Source organism: Lethenteron reissneri, chromosome 41 (genome assembly GCF_015708825.2).
Source record: "Lethenteron reissneri isolate LAM-NWPU_2019-01 chromosome 41, ASM1570882v1, whole genome shotgun sequence".
NCBI lineage: Eukaryota > Metazoa > Chordata > Hyperoartia > Petromyzontiformes > Petromyzontidae > Lethenteron > Lethenteron reissneri.
In genome coordinates this window covers 10127905-10145529 of record NC_083819.1, presented here as the reverse complement: position 1 = coordinate 10145529, position 17625 = coordinate 10127905, and the positions used below count along the sequence as shown (strand labels likewise).

At 49.3% G+C, this 17625-nt stretch overlaps 1 protein-coding gene across 3 annotated transcripts in view; it reads left to right on the top strand.

Moving 5' to 3' along the window:
• Nucleotides 1–1260: 1260 nt before the first annotated feature.
• Nucleotides 1261–17625, top strand: part of LOC133352670 (transcriptional-regulating factor 1-like) — a 79780-nt gene continuing 63415 nt past the window's right edge. Inside the window, exon 1 of one of the 3 annotated variants that reach the window (XM_061568454.1) lies at nucleotides 1261–1995. The gene's annotated coding sequence lies outside the window, so the exon portion shown is untranslated. Of the gene's footprint in view, nucleotides 1996–4176; nucleotides 4371–4739; nucleotides 5126–17625 lie in introns of those variants that run through there. The other 2 variants (XM_061568456.1, XM_061568457.1) reach the window with 2 other exon arrangements.

Here is a 17625-nt window from a genome sequence, read left to right as displayed (position 1 = left end):
TGGATGTGCAGTGGCCCCAAGTGGCCCCGATGGATGTCCAGTGGCCCCAAGTGGCCCCGATGGATGTGCAGTGGCCCCAATGGATGCCCAGTGGCCCCAATGGATGTGCAGTGGCCCCAAGTGCCCCCGATGGATGTGCAGTGGCCCCAAGTGGCCCCGATGGATGTGCAGTGGCCCCAAGTGGCCCCGATGGATGTCCAGTGGCCCCAAGTGGCCCCGATAGATGTGCAGTGGCCCCAATGGATGCCCAGTGGCCCCAATGGATGTGCAGTGGCCCCAAGTGGCCCCGATGGATGTGCAGTGGCCCCAAGTGGCCCCGATGGATGTGCAGTGGCCCCAATGGATGCCCAGTGGCCCCAATGGATGTGCAGTGGCCCCAAGTGGCCCCGATGGATGTCCAGTGGCCCCAAGTGGCCCCGATGGATGTGCAGTGGCCCCAATGGATGCCCAGTGGCCCCAAGTGGCCCCAATGGATGTGCAGTGGCCCCAAGTGGACCCAATGGATGTGCAGTGGCCCCAAGTGGCCCCGATGGATGTGCGGTGTAAAGCAATGCGGTGGGTGCAGTGCGTTTTAATGTGCGGTTACCTCGCTGTTTGTTTTGCATTTTATTAGAAAATCACACAAACAAGCGAGCGAGTCAAATGACAGCGTTGGAGTTGTTAGTTAGGAGAGTTGACCGAGCTCGCTTGTTCGTTCGCGTTCGTCGCTGTTGTCTGTTAGAAATCAAATAAAATGTGCGCAGTCACCGCATGGGATGATGTCGCCCGTGTCTTTAAGGGGGAGATTACAGATGTAAATTTGTAAATTTTTAAACTTTCGAATTAATATTTTATCGCGACGTTATCGATGTGTCATGTGCAGCCCCTTTTACCCTTGTTCACACGTATATTTGTTCCAATTTAAATTTGCTTTATCTATTTAGAAATGAAATTTTAATTTCACTTAATAACTTCGCCCGCGGAGGGATACACCGCACTCACCTCCCCGTACAGCTGCTCGCAGCGGAGGCACCCAGGCTCCGCACACACAATTACAGCGCTGCCGTAATGACGAATGTGTAATCCATCGGCACTTGTAGCATGTGTGCACTTGTCTGCGTGTGTGTTTTTGTTGTCGCTGCTGCTGCTGTTGCATTGAGTATTTGCAAGTGTAAGTTTGCTGACGACGGAACTATTTGTTCATCGCGTAGTGGCCGCGCCGGGTCGGGCCGCGGTGCCGCGGCTTGAGTGACGTCACGCAGCACTCGTGCGTTTGCAAAATCGGCTTCACCACCACCACCATCATCAATAGCAGCAGCAACAACATCAACAACATCATCAGAACCTTTGTTCTCGTCACGACGCCTGCTGCAGTTGCCCAGTTGCTGATTCTGCTGTTGCCACTCGCTCCTGGAGGGACTTAAAGAAGCCGATTGGACTGCACGGGCCGCAACATCAACATCCTGGGTCCATCACCCGGACCTCCCTACCTCCTCATCCACCTCCTCTGCTTCATCATCATCACCACACCACCTCATCTTGTAATCTTCTCTCTCCAGGTCATAGCCTTCTGCTTCCCCTTGCTGAGCTCTCCCAGTTGCTCCGCTGCATCTTTCTCCCTCCACTCACCCACAACTTCTCTCTCCGTCACCTCGTCTACATCATCATCATCATCGTTCTTTCACCATCCCCTTGTCCTCAGTCGTCCCCACCTGCAGCTCCTGCAGTGTTGCTAAAATCTCCCTGGTTTCTCAGCGCCACTTCCACCAACATAAACAACAAACACAAACTTCATAAACTTCGCTCCGATTCCCGCCGTCAGCCTCTTTAACCTCCTCTATTCTGCTCAATCTCTTCACCACCTCGTGCCTTTACAATCACTGCCACTTCTCTCTCCCCTCGACAAGGCAACTCACCACTTTAGTGATCCCCACCACCTCCTCCTCCATCCATCTCGTCCTCATCCCAACTCCTCGACCGCCTCATCGCGTGGAGCTCCGCAGTGAAGGTGACGAGGTGAGGGCGCCACACGTTTGTGTTTGATTCAAGACAAACTTGTGTTTACTCCTGCGCATCATTAATGTGTGTGTGCAAGTGCTAGATATGTGTGTGTGGGTTGTGACCATACGTCTCCCACTATAGTTATTGAGATTTCGTGAGAGCGGGGAGCATAGAAGTACTGTACTACACATAAAACCACACACAATGGACTTTGCTTAACTCATCCGCTGCTGCTCATGCTGCAATTTACATCCACCCGAGCAATTATTCCAGAGGCTCAAGACCCTGCTTAGCTTACGAGATAGGATGCATAAGCGTGGCCGATGCTCTCATCCAGCAGTGGATTTATAAAAGTGTTGTACGTGTATGGAAATCTGGGGGTAAGGTGTTCAATAACACAGTGTACCCGGGGCGGTTGTTTTGGTAGGGCTGGCGGTCAGGTCCCCTCCCACAACATCTTATGTGGCAAAGATCCAGCCAACTTCGGCTAGCAACGTATCCAACTTGTCAGAGTGAGCAGCGATTGTCGGGTCATCAGCATACACGTAACATGGTTGACCAGTAGGGAGCCGTCCATCAACTTAACACCTGCGTCGACCCCCCCCCCCCCCACCGTTACATGTGTACCAGATAGAATGGAAATTCGACTGCTGCAAGCCACGATAGGCTTCTCGAACTACCTATACAGTACACGATCAAAATGGTAAATAGTTTTGGGGGGAGCAAAGGACTTCCCTGTCACACAGCCAAGGACGCGGTTCCCATCCGTGAGCTCTTCTGGCAGGCGAGGGAGGCTGCGTTTGCTTGCTGGGTCAAGTAGCACCGCATGGCATAGCCACCGCATGCCCGCCCAGGCTGGGTCAGGTAGCACCGCATGGCATAGCCACCGCATGGCCAAGCTGGGTCACGAAGCACCGCATGGCATAGCCACCGCATGGCCAGACTGGGTCAAGTAGCACCGCATGACATAGCCACCGCATGGCATAGCCACCTCATGCCCAGGCTCGGTCAAGTAGCACCGCATGGCATAGCCACCGCATGGCCAAGCTGGGTCACGAAGCACCGCATGGCATAGCCACCTCATGCCCAGGCTTGATCAAGTAGCACCGCATCGCATAACCACCGCATAGCCACCTCATGCCCAGGCTGGGTCAAGTAGCACCGCATGGCATAGCCACCTCATGCCCAGGCTGGGTCACGAAGCACCGCATGGCATAGCCACCTCATGCCCAGGCTGGGTCACGAAGCACCGCATGGCATAGCCACCGCATGGCCAGGCTGGGTCAAGTAGCACCGCATGGCATAGCCACCTCATGCCCAGGCTGGGTCACGAAGCACCGCATGGCATAGCCACCGCATAGCCACTTCATGCCCAGGCTGGGTCAAGTAGCACCGCATGGCATAGCCACCTCATGCCCAGGCTGGGTCACGAAGCACCGCATGGCATAGCCACCGCATAGCCACTTCATGCCCAGGCTGGGTCAAGTAGCACCGCATGGCATAGCCACCGCATGGCCAGGCTGGGTCACGAAGCACCGCATGACATAGCCACCGCATAGCCACTTCATGCCCAGGCTGGGTCAAGTAGGACCGCATGGCATAGCCACCGCATGGCCAGGCTGGGTCACGAAGCACCGCATGGCATAGCCACCGCATGGCCAGGCTGGGTCACGAAGCACCGCATGGCATAGCCACCGCATGGCCAGGCAGGGTCACGAAGCACCGCATGGCATAGCCACCGCATGGCCAGGCTGGGTCACGAAGCACCGCATGGCATAGCCACCGCATGGCCAGGCTGGGTCACGAAGCACCGCATGGCATAGCCACCGCATGGCCAGGCTGGGTCACGAAGCACCGCATGGCATAGCCACCGCATGGCCAGGCTGGGTCACGAAGCACCGCATGGCATAGCCACCGCATGCCCAGGCAGCTTCTGTTTGGTTGGATCGAGGGGGCTAAACGAGCGCGGCACGGGCTAGAGACGAGGTGGACTGGTGCGCGCTACAGGGGGGTGTAGAGCTGAGTGGATTTGCCGGTGACTGGTTTAAAATCGGCTTATGTGGAGGAAGTTCGTGAAGGACGCTGCTGCTGCTGCTGCTGTTACTGGGCAGCTTGGAGGAAGTCGCCCTCCAGCAGCAGCGGCGGGGGGCGGAGGCGCTACGCTCACAACAACGAGCGCAGCGCCGGGCGGCTAACGCTACCGCAAGTTGGGGGCAGTGTGGAGTTTCCAGGTTGTTGCATATTCCAGTCGTCTCCGTCAGTCAAGTAACACATGGGTCAGTCCCGTGACCTCCTGCAAGCAGCGACAGCCTTCTACACTTCACGTGGCCGCCTCAAAAGTGCACATATCCTGGCACAAGCGCCGTGGTAACCTCACCGTCGTGCTCGGGGTGAGTGGCGATTGTCGGCTTTGTTTGTGGCTGGTTTATTAGGTCGGCGCAAACAGCGCTCGCCACAATCGTGTACGGGCTGTGTGTACGCAGTGCACGTGTGTGCATTATGCACGTGTATGGGTGCATGTGTATGGGTGTATGTGCATACGTGTTTACTGTGCATATGGGGGAGCAGCGGATCGCGCACTGCGCCACGAACCGAATTCGATTACCGCTCACGGACCAATAACAGTGACAACGAATATTCGAACCGGTCATGAGCTTCCCCCAGGGTCGACTCAGCCGTAAACTAGTTCCTGCTGTGGCGTGCAATCGTCAGCACTAGGGAGACGAAGGCGGTCGGGCGTGATGTTGGTCACCCACCCCCCTCGTGTGCCGTGTCGGACTTCATAGGTGATGCTCGGCAGCTTTGGCTTAGTGTGTTACTCTGCATGTGTGCTGTTTGCACAGACCCAGTATTGCATATGGTGAGCGCTGAGTGACTTATAATCCTGTCTGCGGCATTCTCCGCGAAGTTAACTCTGCTTGTGTGTAAACAGCAGCAACTGGGGAGACAAAGGCGGGCGGGCGTGGTTCCTGTCCACACCACCCGCCTGCCGACGTGCCCCACGCCGGCTTGAATAGGTGCTCGCGAACAGAAACACGTGTCTCTCTGGGCTTTGAGGCGTCTCGTGTTACAGTGCTGTAGTTTGCATTGTAATCGTTGAGGAATTCCCCGATGCCCGGGACCCGCACACCACCACGGACTTCAGGTGAGTGTCGATGTTTTATCTCCGGTTCGGGTCTGCTCCGCTTGACCGTTCTCGCCTGGATTTCCCGCGGGCGAAGGTGCGAGGCGCTCGGTAGCCAAACAAGGCCCCGCCACCCACACATTTTCGACCCTTCGGCCCCTTTATACACTTTTAAAAAATAATATATTTTTGGAAGATTTAACTTTTAAAGACTTGTTATACGTGACACAGATGTTAATGCCAACACGCTGTGCAGCTGAGAGAGCTGAACAGCGCTGAAGTTATTGGTTATTGATTTTTACAAACTGCAAGTTGCCGGGCCGCGCATTACAATGCGGGGTTAAGGCGTCGTCACGATGTGTGCACACACACACACACAACTCTTTCTCTCTCCTCTACGCGCTCTTAAAGATACTTGAGCACGAATAATAACAACATGCACGGTGCAAACGTGTCTCTCTTTCCTCGTTAGTGTAATGCGATTGCATGTTTCTTCTTCGGCACTGTAACGTCTTAATTCTTTGCTCTGAGCGAAGGCGTTCGAGCAGAGAGCGGACGACGTGTCCCGGCACGCAGCCGCTGCCATTCTCAGGTTCCCAATTCAATGCAGTACTTGCAACATGATAAAACAAAGTCTTTCAGTCGAGATGCAAGATCAATGGGTCAAATTGGCCACCGTGTTTCGCTGTCGCTTCCTTTCCGTTGCTAGACCATGATCTTCATAATTTCACCAACACCCTGACTTGGGGTTTTCCTCTTACGTCCTTAACAAAAAAGGTCTGCTGTAGTATTCAAGTCGCATTATCACCAATAACCACCGTATTGGCTTTAGGCCCCATCCTTGTATGCCGATCTATGAATGCAACCCTTCAAGTGCCTGATCATACAAAACTCAGAACAGTTGCACGCGACAATTGTTGAGACCATTAATTGAAAAGTTGTGGTTTAGCATCGACTCATAACCACGATCCTCATCTTGGTCTGTCCGGGGGTCGATAAAACAGTACCAGCTTGCCGAGCCTGCAGCGCTTAGTGCTGGAGATCAAACACTGGTGGGAGTTGTACAACATAGAACATGTTGTAGTGGGCCCGGTCTTGTAAACGCTGAAGCTGCTCTAAGATGGTTGGACGTCAGAAGTAGTTGTGTTAATGAATTTATTGCACCATGGGAATGCGGGATTGCAATCTCTTTTGTTTAGGGAAGTCAAAGGTGCTCGAATTGTGTTCCGTGAACTCTGCTTTCTACCATAGAAACGTGGAGTTTACACACACCTGGTTTAGTACCAGCAATGAGCTAAGCATCCAGTAATTCGTATAACGTGGAGGACACTTTGACATTTAGCTTAAGCTGTGTGTGAACAGGACTCGTAAAACCTCAGTGTTATACTCTGATGATCCTAACGTATTATTTTGTGCGGAGAAAAACTTGAGTTTGCTCTGTATGTTGGATTGCGGTTGCTGGCCGGAAAGGAGGCAGAGTGGGGAAGTCGCGTTGAAATGTTACATGTTTAGCTGTTGAAATGTCAGCACTTTAATTAATACAAGGACAAAGATCCCCCGTGTATCCTTAACAGGCTGTTGGGGTAAGTGCTCTTAGGGTATAGTACCTATGAAGGCAGGAACGGTGCACGAGGGGGTGGGTGACCAGCACCACGCCCGACCGGCTTTCTGTCCCCAGTGGCGATGTTTACACACCGCACCAGGTACTCATTTGAGGCCCAGGACCGGTTCAGATAATCGTCACTGGTGTTGGCCGTGAACGGGAATCGAACTCGGCGCGCTAACCGCTTCACCACCGCTCCCCATTACCCACAGACACACACATAAACACGCAACTATTGTCTGCTAGTCGAGTACATTTTTTGCCAAATTTTGAAAAATGAACCCCCCAAACATTACTCATTTAAGATTGTAACATAGCAATCATCGTAGTGTATTAATTCATACCAATACCCGCCATTCTCCACGAAGTGACTGTGAACGTCACCACGGCGTCTGTGCCAGGCCAGGTGCACTTGGAGGGCACCTGAAGTGTCGAAGGCTCGCTGACAGGAGGTTACGGGACAGAGACCCAGGTGCCATGGGTTGACTGAGATGACTGGCAGATTAATACAAAATAATTAATACACTACCACATCCACATGCCAACCCTTGCAACACGGGAACCACAACACTGTCGTCAATAACACTCTGGCCTTAAAAATTATATATGTCATATGCAACGTTTTGGGCAATGGTCCATCATTGCAAATCTTACAATACGGGAGCTTAGCAATTGTGTCTTTGTCACCTCCATACGGAACGTACAATTTCCTCCTATTGCATTAGGCTAGCCTGCATTTGGCTAGTTTGTCAGAACGTCTGAAAGAGAACGCTTTAGTACTTAAGCAGTTTCCGTTGGTGTATGAGAACATTTTTGTACAAACGCACACTTAAGAAAGTTCGGAAAATGGAGCCATTATGTGAACTGCAGCAACTGTATTTGCTTACGTAGTGTGAGGGTGGAGTCATTTGTGCATCGCCAAGGAGAATTCATGACATTGCACGTGCGCTTAGCACGGTTTAAAGCTGTTCACCATATGTACCAAATATCAATATCCGTCATTCGCCACTAAGTGACGGTGACATCACCACGGCGCCTGTGCCAAGCCAGGTGCACTTTGAGGCCACGTCAAGTGTCGAAGGCTCGCTGACAAGAGATCATGAAACAGACCCAGGTGCCATGAATGAGATGGTGCCAACGTGCTGCATTTTAGCACCCGGCGCTCCGCTCGTTGTTGTGAGCGTCGCTCTACCCTCCGTTGTTGCTGGAGGGCGACTGCCTCCACCTGCCTAGTAGCATCCTTCATGAGCCTCCTCCATATACATACGTACGTACATGCGCGAACGCATTCGCAATGCCGTACAACCCACCACACTCGCCGAGTCGAGCAGAGGACAATTCACGACTCACCAGAGACAATAAAACAGCACCCGAGGGCAAAGTACAGGCAAAGAGGGAGCTTGGGATCTGAGAGCAAGATGTCTCGCTTGTTTTACGACAGTTGTGTGTATTCAGAGTGCGATGTGTGCTCTCGTGTTGGACATTTGTTTTGTAAAGCAAAAAAACGCCTTCTGTTTGTGAGCGAGGCGGAAATGGATTGGCGAGAGCGGGCACGTGAGGGGCTCTCTCTCTGTGGGCAGCGGGACGCGGTGTTTGCGTTTGCCCGCGTCGTTTTGGGCCGTGTCTGCAAAACGGGACGTGGACCCACCCCCAAACCTGGCCCCCTCTCCTCCCCCTGGTCATGTGTGCCCGTGGGGGGAGTCATGAGTGTTCATAGAATCAGAATCTTGAGTTATTCTGGAGAAATTCGATGAGCTGTGAAGCTCTTTTTTTCACAGATGTCCCAGGGCGCCACGGTGGCGAGATGTTCACCACCATGCCTGGTATACAGGAGGTCGTGGGTTCGATCCTGACCCTGGGTTCAGTCCCGACCCTGACGTCTGTATGTTTAGGGTTTGGATGTTCTCCCCGTGGTCGAGTGGAGGTAAAAACCGGAGGACTTGGAGAAAAATCCACGTGACCACGGGGAGAACATGCGAACTCCAAATATACAGCAGGTGTCAGGGTCGGGATCGAACCCACAACATCCTGTATACCAGGTGAGGTAGTTAACATCTCGCCACCGTGGCGCCCCATGAAGGAGGAAGCATCACAGCATCGATGCACCACTCTGCTACTCCTGTATATATGTTGAAATTCTTTCTACCGTACGTAGCCAACCGTGCTAATCGGAGGTACTCCTAACGAAGTTATCCTGGCTCAACTACGTCAGTGTAAAATGATAGCTGTTTCTCAACATTAACATTAGCCGTACAACGTAGAAGACTGATAAAGCATGCGCACAAATGAATGAAGCACTGCTGAACTACTCATAACGAGTCCACGTTCTGCACTTTTTTCAAGTGTGCATTTGTAGAATGTCTTCATTGCCAACTAATTGACAACATGTTAACGTATTGTCCGAACACATTTTCCATACTGCTTAAGATGTCCCTTGTGCAGACATGTGGCAGGTTCTGCAGTGGTATGTTCTGTAGAGGTTGTATAAAGATGGACATATCATTGTCAAACTTTTGTATTTTAAGTTTTTGGCATTCGGTCACACGGTATCCATTTCCTAATTAAGGTGCAATGCTCCTTCAGCAGCTAAACTTGTAAAATATTTCCACGTGACTTTCTCAGTCTAGCACCCAAGCACCGCCAGCCAATGAGTGTGTTTTTTGTAACAACGGGATACACGTTCACATCGCCATACTCTTGACACCAGCAACTCAAGTCAAATTTCCTGGCCATACAATATTACACTTGTAATTATCAACAACAAAATGTGGTTTGTAAAGTTGACTTGGGTCTGCTTCGGTCTGACTCAGCCTATGTGAGTACACAGAATCATCAAACATCGCTACAAATAAAATAAGGGTTGGCTGGACCTGCGTGATGCTGTGTACTCTACTTCATTGTGTGTTGTTCAGGATTAAATAGATCCTTGCTAATATGATGTATTCCAGCAGGTCTATAAGGACAAATGGGAGATCTTTGCCACGTGTATGTGCTTAGTGGTGGGTGTCGTGGTAATGTAAGTTTACAGTTCTACAATCGAAAGTTTTTATTCAGAAATTTATTTCCCCGAGTAAAGCTCATTGAGCTTAGAAGCTATTTCTTAAGGGCGACTCGGCCGGTAGACAACATAACAGTGGTTGATTGAAGCTCGATTCTTGAAGCACAACAGTCGTAATTATTAGCATCTGCAACTGACTTGGGCCTCCTCTAGGATGACTCTGCCTCAAATGAGTATTTGCTGTGGTCAAGAATGGGTCCTAGATGGGATTACAGTGACTCAAGCTGTGTGATGGCGGCCTTCAACGTTTCCTTGTCTCCATAGATGCTGTCTGACCACACGAACCCAAACAGGCCTGCGAGGCCAACCTTGGCATCTGTGTGTGCTAGGCAAATTATTAGGCAGACAAGAAGGTCAATGTAAGGTGCTTAGCATGTTAAAAGGTTGCATTGTTTTTTTAAAAGAGTCTAAAACATTTGCAGGATACACAGACACCCCAGGCTAACTTCAACCACAGCTACATTCAGTTTTCTGTTGAAATAAGCAAAACTACCACTCGGCATGGCTTGTATTGTATTCAGCGTGTGCCGTTGCTTGAGAAAGACAGCATCTGGTCAGGCATGATACAGCATTATTGGTTAGGGTCACTGTATCAGGAAGTATTTGATAATGCCCTAAATATAGTTATCTCACCCTGCTTATGGTACACTTGAACAACTAGAAACGTGGATTTGTCATCGTTCACTCTGGCGGGACAGGGAGCTATGGAGATTTAACATTGCCTCTGATTTTTGAACACGGAATTTTTTTAAACTTTCGACTGTTAACTAAACTACTGTTATTCTACTCCAGTTTTCTACAATGCACATGACTCCGACTTTTAAATCGCGATTAGGCGGAGGCGCACACAGAGATACACCCTCTCAAAGATAATTGTACCAACACATGTTATCTTCCAAATAGACTCGTGGGGTAGGCAGTGTTAGCAAGCACCTATTATAGTCGGCTAACTGGTGTGTGCAGCAAAACACGCGCCCACCAATGTCCATGAATTTAATGGAACTGCATCGGGTGCATTTTTTTAGGCTGAGTTGACCCACGGGGAGGCCGACTCAGGTTTAAGGTATCAATAGCTGCTGCTGCTGCTGATGACTCTACGGTCTCTCGTTGCGGCGGTTTGTAACCGTGGGTTGAGTAGGGAACAAAAGATTCGCCACTCTGAGCACGTATGCCAACACGCGGCAGTAATTCTAATGACGTTCGCACCGATTTAAACGCGAGTGGCACTGGGTAGAGTGGGTGACGGTGTAATTGCTTAACGTTGCTTGGCCTCAAGTGCCTTGCAGCTATTAAGTGTGTTGTTTACAACTGTGACAGTGCTGATGTTAATTTGTGCAGTGTTATACTGTATTTCTAATAGCACACACACAGTACCAAAGATTAAAAAAATATCTCATATAGCCTACATACGTTGTTGTTGGGGCAAGTGCTGTTAACAATCACCTATGAAGCAAGGACTTGCTTTTGCATACATACATATACACACATTGCAATGCATATCCTGGTACAAAGACAAAAAAATACTTGAATGTCATTGCCAGAACCATGCCTGGCTGCCTTTGTCTTTCTGGTGCTTATGTTAACACATTGCGCCAGGTACTGAGTTACGGCTGACCTAAGGGAAACCGTGGGCCAGTTTATATCTTCGTCACTGATGTTAGCCGTGGCCAGAAATTTAACTCAGACCGCTGTGATCGTAGTGCAGTGCACTAACCACGATGGCACCGCTGCACCAGCACACTCTGGCATATACACAGTTGCTGACTCTTGCAGGTTGAAGATACCAACACTTGGTTTATATTTTCAACTGAAAAAGGCCGAATGAAACCTCACTGTGTTGTTGGAGCTTTATGACAGAAGGTACAATTTTGATTTGATAATTGCCAAATTAGCCTTCGAATAACAAGTGTACTTCAATTCGAAAAACAGCTCCTGGCATTTGAACATAGGTGTTGGATGCTTGGACTGTTATGCTATGATAGGATAAGCAATTTGAAGTTAGAAACAGAACATACCAAGAAAACGTGTTTTAGGCATAATCAGGTAGAGGAGGTTGCAATGAGCGGGACGGATGAGGGCTGGTTGCTGAGACAGGCATGGGAGCAGTACCCAGACCTCGATGACTGAGGGGAGAACTCAAACCAATAGATGAAATTTGCAGTTTGGGTGTTGATTGTAAAGGAAACACGCCAAGGGTATGGTGGCATCATCAGCGTGGGCCATGAAGGCCTGTTGTGTGTGCTTGTTTTAGATGGTGCATTCTCTCTGTGCGGAGTGGCTTTGATTGTTGCTTTGTTGCTTCAACTCATTGAATGCTAGGGCCACCGAGGTGGCAGACTGTGGGCATGTGGCGCAGATAATGATGGCGGTGGCTGTGTTCCAGATTTCTGGGAATTAGCTCATTTGTAAAGGGGCTCTATTAGCAGGGTGGTTGAGGCAGAAGGACTGTTCGAAGTCGTTTCTATACCACCCCTCTCCACACCGCACTGCTAAACACCCCTCTTACACCCACTCACCCCTCTTAACACCCCCAATGCAGCACGTAAAGTAAAATACCCTGTAAACCCTCGCGAGGGTCGGCCCAGCCCCGGTTATTTTAAACGAAGTTGGACTTTCATCGGAGGTGGTGGGGGGGGGGTCTTTGTAATACGTTCAGCGTCTTTCCTGCACACGTAGCGTTACGCCGTTTTTAGCGGCGGCACGAAGGTTCGGGGCGGGTTCGTAAACCCAGCAGATATCCACTGGATTGCCCAGTCACTCAACTCTCCAAACATCATCAACTCTGATATTAGCACAGTAATATTACATAAACAATATATGAAGCTATTGTTTGAGTAAAGACCCATTGCAAGGTGTGTAAAGATGCGCCCACCTCAGGATCAGATAATTCTCACAATTCGATTAAAGAATAAAAAAAAATCGTCAAAGAAAATCAACATACGCAGTCATGCAACTAGTGGCTGCCAAGACCATCTAACCAATTACATACAACGTACACAACTTGAAACTAATTAATTAACCGTTCCCATGTGTTTTTCAATCACAAAACGGTGCCCGTGATGAAAGTGAGTGCTTTAGCCCGTTGGGCTGCTGCAGTGTGTGTCCATGTTCGAGTATTATCCTTTCATACCGCATCGCGCTATTTCAGTCGCGCTTCTGAGGCCGTCTGGAACGCTCTCTCCTTAAGATATTGGGAAGCCACTTGAGCTATGCACTTTAAATCTGCAGGGTGGACGGGTGGTCCAGATGTCTTGTGACCCCCCCCCCCTCCAATTGAATTCTCTAAAACGTAAACAAAATTTAGGTAAGGTTTATTTAAAACAAAACAAAAAAAGTTTTGGTAGTCAATTAATTGGGCATCTGGACCACGTTCTACATTGAAAACTATTTTTTTTAGAACTGCTTTCTGTGAGTTCGTTGTCCTCCCGCATCTATTAGAACGGTTGGCTCCGTACGGTGTGAAAGAAGTTCAACATACATACTTATGCTTGGCCTTTCTCCGGATACTTTTGTTTTCTTCTCACAAGCAAAATCAAAAATTAAGCGAGCTTTCCTAAAAAGTCAAGAGCGGTGATTCTTCACCTGGGTGTGCGAGATGCCCTTTCTGTGACCAGATTTTTTTAGAAGGTAGATCATCGAAACACAAATTGAGCATGGGCACCTAAGTACAACTGCTTTGTTTCATCAAGCCAATACATTAACATATTTTTTTTACGATTAAGATCAAAAGGGTTGCAAGGCTGCATGCAGTAAAGGTTAAGAACCACCTCTTTAGAGGCTCGGCGCAAAGTTAAAATAAACTCCTCTTAGTACGTGTAGCCTAGACGGGCAGTCCAGAGCCGCCAGTCGTCGAGGCAGCTGTAATCTTCAACAGGGGCGATTTGTTTGAAGTTGTAGGTGCAGCCACGATGTGTCTGTGTGGCCTTTGGGGAGGGGAGAGGGACGAAGACCCCTTTTTTTGTTAACAAGGATTCAGCTTCAAAGTTAATCAGTGATTAAATCAGAACTCAAGAAAAGTTGTCCGTGACTAATGAAGGGATTGTGTGATTTCTTTTTTAAAAACAGAATTTGTAATGAGTACAAAGACCATATTTGTACTGTGGGGGAAATAGAGTCAAGCAGCCTCTTGTTAAAAGTAACTAAAATGTAAATAAAGCTCTCTGGACGCGAATCAGCATTTTAATTAACTTTTTGAACAATGGGGAGGATGGGGGAGGGGAGGTGGAGTTGAGTGAGCTCCTTTTGTACTTTTGTTCGGGAATGTTGGTAACATTTGAAAGATCACAAATGCAAATGGATGCATAATACAAATCTGCATTCGCCTGTACTCAGAGCCACAACATGCATGGCCACTGAACACAATGAACTAAACTCTTTATTTTACCAGGTAAGGCCCATTTCCTGATTGTCAAAATGTATAGCAGCCAAATACTCTAAACCCACGTTTATGCTAATTGTGGAGGGAGAAAAATCCACGCGACCACGGAGAGAACACGCGAATATACAGCAGGCGTCGGGGTCGGGATCGAACCGACGAACCAGGCGAGGTAGTTAACATCTCGCCACCGTGGCACAATAGTCACAGTGGTGGTCAGCTCCACCTGGATGCATGCCCAGTGCTCGCTGCCAAAAGCAGCCCAAGCAGGAGTCACCGATTCCACTCGTGGCTTTAGTGATGTAACTATTGAGCAATTAAAATGTATTCTCATGGTCAAGGCGAACTTGTGGTTGTTTTTGCACTGCTGGATGCCGGCTTGCCCACAACGTGCCACTGCTTTGTGTGGGTTGGTGAAGGCAGGGAGCATATATGAGCACAGCAGTACAGTATAACAATGTATTTTTCTGCAGCTGCCCTTTGCTGCCTACCACGCAGCCTATAACAACCTGTTTGTGCGTCGTGCTCACTCATACAAGCACTATCCAGCCTGCAGCCTCCTTAGCCTCTTGACAAGATCGGGCACGTTCATGATCATTTAATCAAAGGCACGGTGAGGATATATACTTTGTATTCCGTGTGAAAGAATTGATTACTTCCTATAAAAACCTCTTCACGTTCATTACAAACACTCCCCTTTATCAGATATATATTTAAATTGTATGTAAAAAAATTGGGAAGTGGTGCTTCTACAGGATAGTAAGGGGCAGTGACTTTGAGAAATTATTTAAGACCACAATTTACAACGTGGTGCCCAAAAACCTTGAAGTTGACATGTGGATAGCCTTTTTTTAGTCGTACCCACGTAAATCTGCAAATCGTCGCAAGGGCAATGGCACGTAATTGTGAGTCGAATCGTGATGCGGAATAATGACGGCTCATTGAATTGCGGAGGAGATGGATGGGAAGGGGGGAATCATTACACGTCCGGCGCAAACCGAAATCCTTGCCTCCGTAAGTTGCTGCTTGGCGGCTCGCACTCGGTATCTCAACACGCCTCATTGTGCTCCTCCCGGCTGGTGCTAATTCAGCGATTATTCACAGACGAGCAGTTGCTAAGGCGGTCGTTACGTCGCGTACCGAGAAGCAACCCTTTTTTTCACCCGCTGCTTCGTGTTCGAAGCAGGTTTATAATGCAACAGGAATAGCCATTTGGTACGCTGCTGTGCGGCGCGGTGGCTGGTGCCGCCTGGAACGCTCTTCCGGTATTAGGAAGGCACTGCAGCTTTGCACTCTTAAATTTCGATTGAAAACTAATTTTTTTAAAACTACTTTTTGTGTTTAGTTTGTTGTCCTTCCCCGCCTCGCATCTCCGATTAGCACGGTTGTCTACGTACGGTGGGAAAGAAGTTAAACATGCATACTGTACATAATGTAGAGATTTTCCCCTGCCAATGGAATGTGGAATGTTGATTATTTCATCAGGGTCACCTATCGAGATGATGACCATCCCACGACCGGGATTTAAACTGGCAACCTTTTTTTTGTGAGTCGAGCACTTGAACCAAAGTGCCACATGGCCTGTGCATTTTAATTCAAGGTTCCTAAAACATCCTCTGTCTTTTTTTTCTGCCAGTTATGTATCATCATTCTTAATCGTAGCGTCTCGATGGCATGCTGCCGCTTTTGGACGGCGTTGCTATGAAAGTTGCGATGAGTTCATGTGATCCGCGCGTTGTTTTTGTCCCGGCGTAACGTAAGCCAGTAAACAAGTAGTCGCGTTGAATCATTAAAAAAAACCCATCACCACTTAAAAGGAGCATGTTGAGGCATGTGTTTCTAATAATCCCATAAGACACACGTGGGATAACGCAAACAGGAATTGTGCTCGTTGCAGTCGCTGTTAGAAGAAAAAAAACAATTGCACTTAAAGGATAACTTTGGCATATTAGAGGGAAACTAATGGAAATATAAGAGTGGAACCATCAAAGGGTGGAGGAGTGATGACGTAGAGACGCGAGGATGTGATGAGGACTGCAGCTGTGCAGGGGTGGTGCCCTGTAGCAATGGAATGCAAAGACCTGCATCGATGGCACGGAGCAGTTTGTCAAAGCAGCAGGGTTTTAAACTCCGGTCGTGGCTTTTGCGGACCGACAGAAAGCTGCCATCAAAGTGGGGCCTTTGGCAAAAATTCAATTACCAAAAATATACCTTCATGCAAGCACTTGCCGACCACACGTACACGCGTGCACGCACGCTTACACACGCTTACACACGTGAACATACACTTAAACAACAGCCGCTCAAGTGGCAATTTTGTAACTTATGTGCTTGTGCCAGGCTTGGTACACCAATATCCATCTGAAATGGTGAAAGCTCACTGGCATGGAGTCATGGGACAGACCCGCATGTTATGGTTTTACTGAGATGATAATTGGCAAATACACGTCCCGTACTCCCACCTCTGCCAACTCGCTGTGTTTTATCCACCCAGCCCTGAACTCATTATTGTGAGCGTTGCTCCTCTGCCTCGTGTTGTTACTGGAAGGCAGCTGCCATTAACTGGCTGGTAGCATCTTCCCCACAAAGATCCCCCCCTTATAGCCTTGACAGTATTGGGCTTGCCGGGTTCGTAGCGCAGCACGATAACAGCTACACTGCCGCTCCGCACTTCATACTCCAGGCTCACACATGTACACCAGCATGCACATGCACTACTTGGCAGGACTCCTGTCCACGTGAACACGTCTAGAAAACCCCCACACACAACCTCCCACACCCCCCCCCCCGGGGTCATGACCCTGGTGTCAGAAATCAACATTTGCATGTGTGCACTGTTCGCTGTGCTCTGCGGTACCCAAGCACCTGTGCTGTTTGTCAACTAAGACATATACTTTCACCATCAGCCATCTTACCAGTTGTGCAGCACTGTGGGGGTTAGAGAGATCTATTGGGTGTTCTTTGAAATCTCGGTAAAGGGTCGAATCGTATCATCTCTCTGGGGTCTAAAAAAATGAGAACTCCTTGGCAGGACGTCGGTAGTATTCTTCATGTGAAGAGAGTGGCCCACTGCCATGGTAACGTGGAATGTTGACCACTGGTTCAGGGCCGCCAATGGAGCCCACAACTTTAATGTCGATGGCGCGTTTTGTAACCGTTATTAACCGTTTCATAAAGTGTAACTCGGGGGTCATGTTTTTTTTTTTTAATCTGGTGTGATGGGATGGTCAGGGGTTGGGACAACTCACTGGCCAGGCTTGTAACTTGCTGCCATTCTATTGCGGGTGAGGGGGGTTGGTCATTGTAGCCACAGGGCCACCCGGCCACATAACCGCCGCCCCCTTGCTCATTGCAGCAGGGAGACACTGACTCGCAACGTCTGCTAAAGTCTAACTAACAAACAAATCCCCCCCCGCCCCGTGGCTTGCAAGCGTCCGCGTTCCAATAGTGTGCCCTGTGAGTGTGGCCGGCAGGGGGTTACGCCG